Here is a 12,212-nt window from a genome sequence, read left to right on the forward strand (position 1 = left end):
TCCAATAATTGTAGTTGTTCCACACTATGCTGATATGCAAATGCAATGCTACTAATATATTCAATCCGTTCTGACATATTTGTCTATGGCCAACTCAATAGTTGACAACGGAATCAAAATAATTCAAACGGTAAAACGCCAGCCACCTGTGACCAGACAGAAGCATGTGAAGGACAAGGTGCATACAGCAAACCACGGAGGAAAACCACAACGTCTGGGGTGGATTTGGTTTGGTTAATCATCAAGGTTATGATAAAAAAAAAAATAGAATTGATTATTGAACTTATAGTACTAAAGATTTAAAAATTCAACTAAAATTTAATCGAAATTAAATTAAAAATAATAAAATAATATATTTATACGTAGAATATATATGTTCGGTGAATGTGTTCTAATAAAATAATATATTTATACATAATAAATTGGCAGAATCCAATTTTTGTAGTAATAGACTAATAGAGTCTTTTAATGTGTTATCCAGCGTTATAGAATGGTAGATATATTTTTTATCATTATAAAAAAGACTTTGTTAAAAAAATTAGAAAAAGCATATAAAAAATTTGATTCGACTTCTTTAAATTTCTATAAATTTAAAGGTCAAATTTGTTAAGAAAAAAGAAAAAATATCTAAAATTTAATTTAAGGTACACAAATTTAAGTGTTAAATTTGTGTATTAAAATTTTAAAATAATAAAATACACAAATTTAAATATTAGATTTATATTTTAAGTAAAAATTTAATGGTTCAATTTATATTTTCTATATGTGATTAAACACATTATATTTCAACAATATTATAAAATATTATTTTTTATTATGATAAGAATAGATATGTGGATGTTTATTTATTGTAGACAGCTCAAGTTCTCAAAAATGAATTACATTAGAAAAAGTTTGAAAATATAAATATAGTACGTGTATAAATAGAGGTCAGGCTTCTGATATTAGTATATTACATACACAGCAACAATAATAAATAATATTTCTCTCTCTTTTACATGTACGTTGCTACATATATTAATAAATATATATGAATTATCTCTATTATATGAAAATAATAATATTGGCAAATATTAATATTAGAATTTTCTATTTATACTTCTTTATTTTATATTCATTTATTTATTTATTTATTTCACAACACGTTATCAGCATGAAACATTATCAGTACGAAACTCTGATAAAAATTTAAGAAGACTTAGGTAATAAATTTTCGTTATTTCAAAGCACTCTCATTTTGAATTTAATGCTCTCATTCAGGAGTTTAATCCAATATATTCCGTCATCATGTGGACTGATTGATTATAAAATAGCTCCAACTATTAAGAATGAAGATAATACAGCATACATTGCTCAACTTAAGGATGGATACATCAAAGGTGATAGAATAAAGCATATTTTTCTCAAATTCTTCTACATTCATGATTTTCAAAATCAAGGAACAATTGATATTTGTAACACCCTATCACACAGAGTCTTATACTTAAGTCATAAGACAGATGTGGTGAAGTATTACAACATCTAAAAATAAAATTTAATATATATATATATATATATATATATATATATATATATATATATTAGTGTGAAAAATATATATAACTAGGAGCCTTTGAAGAAAATGGTTAAGCAAAATCGTTAAATTGAAAAGCGCAACACTCCCGACCGAAAGCGATATGTAAGCGAAGCGAGGTAAAAGATAAACTAACACGGACATATATACAAAAGAGTGCCAAAATACAGATAACAAAGCTCAAGATTCAGTTCGCGAAGGTAACCAGCCCGAGCATAGAAGTATACATTTATATATATATATATATATATATATATATATATATATATATATATATATATATATATATGGAAGTGGAGATAATAAGTATCTATATAAATAAATATAACCAAAATAAAACCCCGAGAGATAAGGATCTTCGCTAAATCAGAAGCTTCCAGCATGCCTCAGCGAGGAGCCTCATGTTGCTCCTCGCAGCCACCTCCTTTGATTCTTGTGCTGCAAAAACTCCGTCAAATTCTGCCGAATACTACCTAAAATAGATAAAATTGCCCAAGACTCAAAATAGCATCCATAGTTAGCTAAAATCTAATTAATTCTTAATTAAAGTCAACAATTTAAGTGCAAATTCACTAGGAAAAGATAGACAAGATGTTCACGCATCACAACACCAAACCTAAACTGTTGCTTGCCCTCAAGCAACCAAAACTAATATAAGCTTATGATGTGAATTTGCATGAGAATGAGAGTTCGATTAAGCTCGTGTCTCTTCTTATAATGAGGTTTACAACTGCAATCCTGTATAGGTTTAGAATCTCACTCTCCTTTGAATCAGAAAAATGTTAATGTCATTCGGAATTAGAATCCAGATAATATTATAAATTCTCTAATATTTTATATTTCAGTTTAATCCTTGAACACAGCAAAATTTAGTTTAATTTATTTTTCTTTGGTGCTTTGCACCTTGAGCCTAGCCGTGACTTTAAATGTTTTATCTCAAGAGTTACTTGACACAGAAACACCACAAGCACTTAACTGGGGGACTCTCTTTGAGTCCTGATTTTTCTTTCAGTTACTCCCAGACATTGGTGCTCAAAGCCTTTGGCATACTCTGTTAAACGCACTTGGTCTCGACTCTAAGTGTTTTGTCTCAAGGATTACTTGACACAATCACACCACAAGCATATGATTAGGGAAACAACTCTTTGAGCTTTTAATCATGTCTGACCTCCCTAGTCATTGATGCTCAGAGCCTTGGACCTTGCTTTTATTATTATTTTTTTTCTTTTGCTGTTTCTTTTGCTTCAAAGATTAAATTTTTCTAAATTTCAGAGAAGTCATAATAATTCTCTAAATTCCTGTTCCTTATATATCAACATCCCTTAATTCAAATTCAAATATGCACTATTCATATCATGCATTCAAAAATCACAGAAAATACCACCACCTTTAAGTAAATCAGACTATTCTTGAAATTAACTCAAATTCTCATGCAATACATCACTTCTTTTTCTTTTCTTTTTTTTTTAGATTCAAGTTCAGTGAGTGGTACATGAAACATCTTTTCAGCATTAAAGCAATTAAAAGAAAACTAAACTAGTACTAGAATTCTAACTAATAAAGGATCATGCAGCAAACAAAGCCAAAATAGCAGAAAGCTGGAACATAACATAGAAAAAGAGGGGAGGAATAAAAAATAAAAGGAACTCAACCACCTTAGTTATCCTAGCGGTCGCTTTATTCTTCAGGTTGTGCTCCTCAATGAAGATGATTCGCCTCCCTTTTGTGCCAAAAAAACAATAAGCGCAGCTTCAACACCAAACTTAAAGGTTTGCTTGTCCTCAAGCAAAGAAGAACTGAAAATGGAAGAGACAAATATTATGAGGAGAGAAAAATAAAAGGATAAAAGAATGAGAGAGAATTAGGAGTGGGAGAGAGAGAAAGAAAAGTGAAAACTGTGCGGCAAACAAGTGTAGTTGTGCAGCGAAGGCGACGCGTACGCGTGTAGCACGCGTATGCGTGGGTTGCGAATTTTCTTAATGACGCGTAAGCGTCAGGCATGCGTCCGCATGCCATGATTTTTGTGGGATTCACGCGAAGCCAGCCGCGTGCACGCACAACTCTCTGCCCAAACACTCCTTTACGTCGATGTTGCAGGTCACGCGTACGCGTCAATGACACGCACGTGTGGATGGTGATAAGTGCAAACGACGCGCACGCGTGGGATACGCGTACGCGCGGTCATGTTTTTGTGCCAAGCATGAGTCCAGCGCCACTCCCGCGCAACTCTCTGTCAATTTGTTTTTTCATGCACACATGATTGACGCGTTTGCGTCAGTGACGCTTGCGCATATTGTGGGTTTTTTTTTTAGCTTGAGGTGTTCGGTTCCTAGAATAACATAGCTGCATGATCAGAAAATTAGTAAGAACTCAATAAAATAAATAAGAAAACTACTGCTACGAAAAAAAATAAAAATAGCTGAGGATACGAAATTATTGAGTTGCCTTCCGACAAGCGCTTCTTTATCGTCACTAGCTTGACGGTCAACTCCTCTAAGGAGGAGGATCATAAGGGCTCAGCTCTTCACCCCTTACTTTGAACTTCTTTCCTGTGTCTCCATAACGTAGCTCAATATGCTCCAGAGAGAGGATTCCGATTACTGTATAAACCCATGCTGGAATGTTGGTTAACACCACCTTCATTCCTGGGGAGAAACCTTCAGTGGGGATCTTTTTGTTTCTCCATCCTCTGGGTACTTTCTTCTTTTTGGGAACCTCCTCCTTGGTAGATGATGCATTCCCAACACCAAACTTAGGTTTGATGTCAGGAGGAATTTTATTGATTACCAAGGGAGGTTTGAGCTGCAGATTCTGCTGTGTATCATCAGGGGATTTTTGAAGGATTGGATCAATAAGCTCAGTCTGCATGCATCTTTCTTCTTCACCTGTTGAATGTATATCTTTGAAGACATGAAAGACCAGGTGCTCATTATGCACTCTAAGCACTAATTCACCCACTTCTACATCAATCAAAGCTCTTCCCGTGGCTAGAAATGGTCTTCCTAGAATTATAGAGGCATTCTCATCCTCCCCGGTGTCAAGAATCAAAAAGTCTGCTGGGAGGAAGAACTTACCCACTTTGACCAGGATATTCTCCACTAATCCATATGCAGGCTTCATAGATTTATCTGTCATCTGCAATGCTATCTTTGTGGGTTATGTCTCTTGGATTTGTAGCTTCTTCATCACAGATAAGGGCATTAGATTTATGCTTGCCCCCAGATCACATAGGGCTTTCTCAAAGGTAGTGCTCCCAATGGTGCATAGAATTTGAAAGCTCCCTGGATCTGGCATCTTCCTTGGTAAGTTATTTTGAATGACATCACTACATTCCTTAGTCAGGACTATTGTCTCATCTCCCTTTAAACGCTTTTTCTTTGACAACGGCTCCTTCATGAACTTGACATAGATATGCATTTGCTCCAAAACCTCAGCAAAAGGAATATTGATTTGTAACTTTCTGAAAATTTTCAAGAACTTTGAGAACTACTTGTCCTTGGTCTCCTTTTGAAGTCTCTGAGGATACGGGATCTTAGGCTTGTACTCAGGAGCCTTTGCCAGTGTAGGATAAGTGTCAAGAGAGTCTGGAAATGGGTTGTCCGCACGCTTTGGAGGAGCGTGCTCCAATTCTCCCTTCTTCTCTTCTAGAGCTTCCTTTTCAACTAGGTCTTCATTGGCCTTGGTCTCAGAGCCAGCTACTTTGCCACTTCTCAATTGAATAACCTTGCAATCTTCTCCTGGGTTCACCACTGTATCACCTTGAAATGTACTTGCAGACCTCTCAAGTAATTGCTTGCTCAGTTGGCCTACTAGCGCCTCTAAGTTTCTAATGGAGGCTTTAGTTTCCTGCATAACTTGTGCTTCTGTACTTACCACTTGTCCACTTATCAAGGTGATAGCCTTGCATTCTCTTGGATTTGAAATTGTGTTACCCGGAAGGCTGTTAGTGGTCCTCTGATCAATTTCAGTGACTTTTGTGGCTAATTAACCCATTTGAATCTCCAGGTTCTTGATGGACACTCTGGTTTCCTGTCTAAAACATGTCAATATTGCTTCCAAATTATTGTTCTGCTGGACACCGTCCTGAAAACTATTGTTGAAATTCTGAGGTCTCTGAGATTGGTCTCTCCACCTAAAATTTGGATGATTCCTCCACCCTTGATTGTAGGTCTTAGAATAGGAATTATTGTTGGGATTTCTAGTAGCACTCCCTATGTAATTGACCTGTTCAGAAGAAGCTTGAGCATAATCATAATTATCATTCTGCACAAAATTACCTGTCATGTCATAAGAGGCTTCTTGAGGGAGATTTTGGGTGTTGATAGCTAAGACTTGCATGCCACCCATCTGTTGAGTAAGTAGACTTATTTGTTGAGACATAAGCTTGTTCTGAGCAAGAAGAGCATTAAGAGTTTCTACTTCCATGACGCCCTTCTTCTGAGGAGCCTCAGAGTTCACAGGATTCCTGTTAGAGGAGTATAAATATTGGTTGCAAGCAACCAATTCAATAAGCTCAATAGTCTCCTCCGGTGTCTTCTTCTTGTGCAATGAACCTCCTGCAGAATTATCTAGACACATCTTAGACATTTCATCCAAACCTTCATAAAAGATGTCTAGTTGAGTCTATTTGGAGAACATGTCCGGAGGGCATTGCCTAGTCAGTAGCTTGTATCTCTCCCAAGCTTCATACAGAGTCTCACCATCCTTCTGCCGGAAGGTCTGAACCTCCATCCTAAGCTTAGTTAGCTTCTTTGGTGGGAAAAATTTTGTGAGAAACTCAGTGACCACCTTGTTCCAAGTATCCAAACTCTCCTTGGATTGGGAATCTAGCCATAGCTTTGCTCCATCCCTCAGTGCAAATGGGAAGAGCAAGAGTTTGTACACATCTGGGTTTACTCCATTTGTCTTCACAGTATCAAAAATTTGCAGAAAACTAGAAATAAATTGACTTGGGTCTTCGTGGGGAAGACCGTGATACTGGCAGTTTTGTTGCACCAGAGTGACCAGTTGAGGCTTCAACTCAAAGTTGTTCGCAGCAATAGGAGGCACCACAATGCTCTTTACATACAGGTCTGCTGTAGGAGTGGAGAAAGAACCAAGTACTCTCCTTTGTTGTTCATTCTCATTCGGGTTTGCCGCATTGGTATTATCAGTATTATTCGGATCCATAGTGGATTCTGCAGCCTTGTAAAGTCTTACTTGTTGTAAACGCCGCCTGAAAGTCCTTTCAGGTTCATGATCAAAGCCTAAGAGATGCTCTTTGTCTCTATTTCTGTGCATAAACAAACAGAAAACAAGAAAGAATGTGAATCTCTACGTTAGAGTGCCGAGAATTCCCAGTGAGGTAATCTGTGTAAAATAATAAAATAAAAATACTAAATAAAATAAATAATAAATAGGAAACACCAAACTTAATTTCAGAAATTAAAGAAAATATTGGTGTTATTTATTTATTAAAAAATTTATTTATTTTTTCGAAAATTTTTTAAATTTTTTAAATTTTTTATATTTTTTTCTTAAAATAGATATTAATAAAATTAAAAATAAAATGCCTAATCTAAGCAATCAAACAACAATAGTTGTTAATCACAGTCAATCCCCGGCAATGGCGCCAAAAACATGGTACGGTATTTTATAACCCACAAACGTACCGGCAAGTGCACCGGGTCGTACCAAGTAATACCTTACGTGAGTAAGGGTCGATCCCACGAGGATTGATGAATCAAGCAACAATGGCGTTTGATAGGATTAGTTAGGCAAGCAGAAAATGGTTTTGAGATATTCTAAGAGCATTAAACAGTACTTTAAAAATTTCAGAAAGTAAGCAGCAATGAGTTGGGAATAAAATATTTGAGAAAGCAGTTAAGGTTTTAGAGTTATCTAGTTCCTAGATTAACTTTTATTACTAATTAATTTAATCATGCAAGATTTAATTTCATGGCAAACTGTATGTGACTAGACCCTAATTCCTTAGACCTTCCTAGTCTCCTCTAAAATTCATTAATTGCCAATTCCTTGGTCAATTAATTCCAATTAGAGGGTGATGATCAATTTCTAGTTTATATGATAAAAGAATCCTAATTATCCACAAATAAGGAGATTATGTATCACGTATCCCATTAAATACAAACAATTAGAAATTCAGTATAATATATTTTCAAGCTGTTTTTCAAGTAAAGAGCTTTTCCAAGTTTTACGAGAACTCAATTAGAACATGGGTCATACTTCCGTTCTACCCAATGTTCATAGAATAAAGAACGAAAACAATTATTGAAATATAAATCAAGACATGAATTAAATTAAAAAGATCAAACGAATCAATCCATGAAAATAGACAGAGCTCCTAACCTTAACAATGGAGGATTAGTTGCTCATGGTTCAGAGAAGAAAAATAAGGGTTCTGGTAACAATATGTTCTCTGTCTAAATGTACAGAGTTCCTATTTATAACTAATCCTAATAAATTTAAAATCTAATTATCTAAAAATAATATCTTTTCCTAAAAATCATATTTGAATTTAAATTCGAATTAATTAACAAGTCTTCCGCTGATGGGTGGGGACCACTTGATTTGTCCATTCTGCAGCTTCTAATCTGTGTTATCTGTGCTGGAAACTGGTTCAAAAGGTGGCCCAAAATCCACATCAGCGAGTTCTGTAAATTCTGTAGATCGCGCACGTCACGCGTATGCATCAGTCACGCATACGCGTCGCTGGTCTTCTTCGCAAGTCACGCGGACGCGTCGGTCACGCGAACGCGTCGCTGAGCAAATCTTCAAATCACGTGTACGCGTTAGTCACGCGTACGCGTCGCCATGGATACTTCTAGATCACGCGCACGCGTCAGGTACGCGTGCGCGTCGCTCCTCGCAACCATCTCCTTTGATTCTTGTGCTGCAGAAACTCCGTCAAATTCCGCCGAATGCTACCTGAAATAGATAAAATTGCCCAAGACTCAAAATAGCATCCATAGTTGGCTAAAATCTAATTAATTCTTAATTAAACTCAACAATTTAAGTGCAAATTCACTAGAAAAAGATAGACAAGATGCTCACGCATCACATAACTTCCTCATTTTAAAAATATTTTTCCCCGTTCTTCGAAGGGAATAAACATCTCGGACCAAATTTTATTTCTAAACAAGTTTGACACAAATCGGAGGTCCGGAAACCAAGTTATGCTAAAGTTGGGCCAAAATCATAATCTTCACAAAAACAAACAAGCCTCAATTTTCAAACATACACTTTTCAAACCCCTTTAAATTAACCAAAACCTTACCAATTCTGGCTCAACCACATTCCAGCTTCCTTATTCCATCTACAACACATCAATTCTCTATTTTCACCAATCTTAACTCAATAATCCAAGTTTAACAATTCGCAATATACATTATCAATTACTTGTGACAATTTCCATATCAACTTTAACAAAATATCACTTCATCAATAATCTTGCATACTAACACCATGTCACTTACAATTTTACATGTCATATCAATAATTAACATCAACCATAACCATCCAAAATCATTATCTACATAATCAACAAAATCCACATCATTCAATCAACTACATCAACAATTCAATTCCTATCTTAAGGTCACTAGCCTAACTTTTCATAATATATTATATTTTAGATACAGAAAACCGAAATCATACTTTCCCAAAAATTGGAATCATAACAGGATTACCAGCCATCGCAATAGCAAGCTGACCAAAAAGTCGATTATTACCTATTTGTCCATCACCACTATGGTTTAAATCATCTACGAAGGATAGAGATGTCACCAAAATGGCCTCAGGTGCAATGACAGGCATAAATGAAGAGGCACCAACAGACATTGAACTAGAGGCTCCTATTATTGCTAAAGATTGATAATTTCGATTCGATCCTCCATAAAAAGTCAGGAAGGTTGAGGAAATCCCACTATTTGTTTTGGGAAAGACCTCACTTGCACGTAATATAGTTATATAGAAGGCTCCTCTTTTAATACGTGGGCGAATAACCAATCCAATAAGTCTTTGTGGCTAGATCTCCCCCAATAGAAACCTTTTAGTAGGTGTCCCCGAGAATGACTGTCATAAGCATAAGAAAGCTCGATCGCTCTTTTAGTAGATAGTGGGAAATGAGGCTCCCAGGCCCCCTATGCTGCCAGACTTAAACGAGCCCTTGCTCCCCGATTTGAACCGACCGCTCGAACCACCAGAGGAACTCTATCAACCAATCTTTTCTCTGGTTGGAAGTCTTTCCGGGGAAGATCAATTACATACTACATCTCCAAGCTTGGCCAATAGCTCATGGGTTCTCACCTCAGTAAACTGACGATGACATTGAAACAAAACTTGCAAATCCTCATACAACAGAAATCAAAATTCTATAAAATAACTTCTCCACCTGTTTCTACCATGCAGTTCCAGTTTTTGGATTATAGTATGCTAAAACTCAACTAAACTCGTAGAAGGTTCGATAAAGACACTCAACGGATCCTTATCCATAAATTTTATTCCCTCTTGTATTTTTTTTAATTGTTCCTCTATAGTTCACAAGAACTAAAAAACCATCTTCACTAGCCAAATAAAGTCCCACTCGAATGAACTCCTGCGTTCTGATTATTTTTATATAGCTTGTATCTCATAGAAAATCGAATTAGATAAATTTAGTTTATATCTTAACATCAGTATATTAGTAAATCGAATTTGGTAGAGTCGATTTACTTAGGTTCTTAAAACACAATAAATTGAAGCAAGTCGTTTCGATTTAGGTCTTCAACATTTTTCTCTATTAAATCGAATCAATGTATGATATCTACACCAACTAAATCGAATCAATGCATTTCTATTTACACCTACACTAACTAAATCGAACAAAATACATTTGATTAATATAATAGTAAATCAAATTAGGTCACTTCGATTTATATAGATATGTTGCAAAAATGAGACATCCATGTAACGATATTGCATTTAGGACATCCATATAATATTGGCTTCCATTTGTTTTATTTATGTGTTTTACCAAAATAATAATGACATAGAAAGAAAATATTTCATAATTATTAATAATTCAAGGTGTAATTCAATTAGTGTAGTTAAGTGTCTTAATTTTATCAATGAAATATTATCAACTATGCTTTTTTTTATCATGCAACTTCTTATAAGTCTATAAGAACCTGAACTAACACTTGAAAAATAGCCTTACCAAAATTGTTATTTTTTAAAGGTTTAATTATTCTATCAGTCCCTATAGTTTTACTAAATTTTCAATTAGGTTCCTATACTTTTTTTCTTTTCAATTGGGTCCCTATACTATATCAGATTTTGTAATTAAGTCCCTACCGTGACAAAAATGTTAAAATTAACGGAATATCCATTAAACAAAATGAATATACCTAACACTTGATTGAATATTCTGCATAGTTTAACAGAATATTTTGTTAATTCCAACTTTTTTTGTCATGGTAGGGACTTAATTACAAAATTTGATATGGTACATGGACCCAATTGAAAAGAAAAAAAAAGTATAGGGACCTAATTAAAAATTTAGTAAAACTATAGGGACCGATAGAGTAATTAAATCTTTTTTAATTAAAGCTGTTTATGTTTATCATTTGAAAAGTATAGGTAACCAATTAGTGATGTAGCCAACTTGAGATAACTTTTTAAATTTCAAAAAATGTGCCCCCATTATTTGCGTTGTGCATGTTCCTCCTCTTCCTCCTCTTTCTTCCTCCTAGGTTCTGGATGATTCTTTTAACCTTTTTTTTTTATGTTTCTTTGTCCTAAGTTTTGGATGTGTTTTTTTTTATGTGTTTATATATTTCTTTTTCTTATGTGTTGGATGGTTCTTCTTTTCAGATTTTGGATGATTTTTTTAATAAATTTAGATGTTTCTTTTCTTAGTTTTCAAAAGTTCTTTTTTCAACATTTTTATGTGTCATTGTATTAGGTTTTGGATTTTTTAAAATAATTTTGAATATCTCTTTTTTGTAAGGTTTTTGATGTTTCTTTTTATTACATTTTGGATGTCTTCTTTTATTAGGTTTTGGATATTTGTTTTATAATGATTTTGGATGTTTGTTTTCATTTGGTTTTATCTTTTTTTTTTAGATTTTGAATGTTTCTTTCAGTTGGTTTGGATGTTTCTCATAATAATTTAAATTCATGTTCTCTCCAAAGAGAAAATTCAAAAAAAAAAGATTCAATTCTTTTTTTTCCTTAGTGAACTTTTTTTATTAGTTGACTACACCCTTAGTTGGTTACCTAGCAAAGTTGTAATTATTTATATGTTATTCAAATCAAGTTATGAATCCATAACGGATTGAACTGAAACAAATGCATAACGATGAGGTAAAATAGCTACAAAAAGAAAAGGGAAGACATAATTTTCTTAGAATTTATAGCTATATTTTGTTTGAATTTTTCGTTATTTTCTTAGCCATTGTAGCGATCTTAATTTGGTATTGTTGTTATTTTCTCAAGCTTTGTAATTATAATTTGTTGGACATCATTCACAACCAGAAAATTGCTTATTACAGATGGATTTATAGACAGATTTGGTCTCTTTTATCGACGAATTTTTGGTTACCAACAAAATTACCGACGGATTTTGTCCCTCTGTAAAAGCTTCATCGAAAATTGCTTA

This window comes from Arachis hypogaea, chromosome 3 (assembly GCF_003086295.3).
Source record: "Arachis hypogaea cultivar Tifrunner chromosome 3, arahy.Tifrunner.gnm2.J5K5, whole genome shotgun sequence".
In the NCBI taxonomy this organism is placed as follows: Eukaryota; Viridiplantae; Streptophyta; class Magnoliopsida; order Fabales; family Fabaceae; genus Arachis; species Arachis hypogaea.